Source organism: Octodon degus, unplaced genomic scaffold (assembly GCF_000260255.1).
Source record: "Octodon degus isolate 3935 unplaced genomic scaffold, OctDeg1.0 scaffold00138, whole genome shotgun sequence".
Taxonomy (NCBI): domain Eukaryota; kingdom Metazoa; phylum Chordata; class Mammalia; order Rodentia; family Octodontidae; genus Octodon; species Octodon degus.
Window position 1 is genome coordinate 7,323,281 of NW_004524714.1, and position 1,866 is coordinate 7,325,146.

Here is a 1,866-nt window from a genome sequence, read left to right on the forward strand (position 1 = left end):
GGCAAGGCTGAGGAGCAGGGCGCCCGCGCCCGACACTCGCCTTCTCACCTGATATTCTAGGGACGGTATGTGTAGTTCTGGTTGTGACTGGCCCTGAAAGCAGGAGGACTAAGGTTTGCACGAGGACCAGCTTCTGGGGTTGCTTGTAGGTGTTAATCAGTGCTGCAGAAGAAATAGAAGATGGCAGGTTTGTGCACTGTTATGTGTCTGGGTCCATTCAGCCTGGAATTGATTCTCATTTTTTCTAATCATTCCATTGTTTTCATTAATTTCTTTTAGTCTCTGGACTTCAGGCTTCCAAAGTCTGCCTATGTATTCATCTATGTGTGTGTGTGTGTGTGTGTGTGTGTGTATGCATGAACCTATTTATTCTAAAATTATAAAATATTTTTCCATGGTTTCCTTCTAGGATTTTCAGTTTCATTTTTTATGGTTAAATATTCAGGGTATTTTGTATTTATTTTGGTGCAAGCTGTAATTCAAAGAATCAATCTTTCTTTCTTTCTTTCTTCCTTCCTTTCTTTCCTTCCTTCTTTTTCTTTCTTTCATTGTCTTTCTTTCTGGTCTCACTATGCAGTTCGGGATAGCCTTGAGTTCACTTTGTAGCCCAAGCTAGTCTCAAACTTGTAATGATCCTTCTGCCTCAGCTTCCTGATTGCTGGGATTACAGGCATGAATCATCACGTGTAGCTACCACATATTTTTTTTTATCAAAAAATTAAGCAGAAAGGGTAGACAGAAATCAGAGTTCATCATGGCAAAGTCATAAGGCATAATTTCCCTTCTTCTGTAAGTACTACCTTTTTTTAAGTTCTGTTATTTCCGATCACCTGGAGTGTGGCAGGTGTTCAGTTCATTCTTTTGGAAAGACAAAAGGACTTTTCTAGATCTACTCCCTGGAACTGGCTGAGGCCTTTTAGGTATTTGCTCTTTGAAGGAAGTTTAATACACTCAGCCTCTGCTTTAGCATAAAGGTGTTCAATCATCTCAGATGCCTAAAACTAGCTTGGTTTTAGACTTGAGAGAATCGTGTCCCAAGAACTGCTTAGGGAAAACCAGGATAGCTGGTCCTTACCTAGGGTATTCCCTTTCAGGAATGTGAGGAACATGGTCCCGGGGAAGGCTGGGTGAGAGCTGCTGTGTGAAGAAAGGTTTTGCTTGCATGTACTTTCTTTTCTCTTAAAACATTTATTGAGAACAGCCTCTCCCAGTCTGGATCAGTATGTTGGCTTCTTCTACCTTTTCATAAGGGTTTGCTTGCTTCCCCTAACGGATAGCTGGTAAAGGGCATGGATTCCCGCCTGGCTCTGCTGATTTCTGCGGCAGCTGTCTTAAGTCTCTTCCTTTCTCTGGTTGTGGGTGTCGTATCTTGAAGGTGAAAAAACTTGATTCCAAAGAAGGGAAGAGACTTGCCTAGAGACACATGGCTAAGAAGGGGAAGACCTGGGGCTTGAACTCAGATGGTCCTGTCTTCCCTCTGGATAGAGACCTCAATTAGGTCTCTTAGTAGATAAATTAGTCATTGCTGTTTCCTTTCTTCAGTTTGGACTAGACTAGTGGTTCCTATTCTACTCTGTGAGCTGGTATCATTGGAATTAGTGGTGGAAGTTCATGAGAAAATAGATTTCTAGGGCTGGCCAGGTAGCTCAGCAGATTAAAGTGCCTGTTTAGGCAGATGCAGGGGCTGGGGGTTCGACTCAGGGCCTGCTGCACTGCCCCACCCTTGGGGAGTACTGAGACTGCGACTGAGACTGAGACTGGGCGTGGTGGTGCACGCCTGTAAGCTCAGCACCTGCAAGGCTGAAAATAGGAGAATCACTACAAGTCTGATCTGTGTAGTGAGACCCTGTATTAAATATATATATA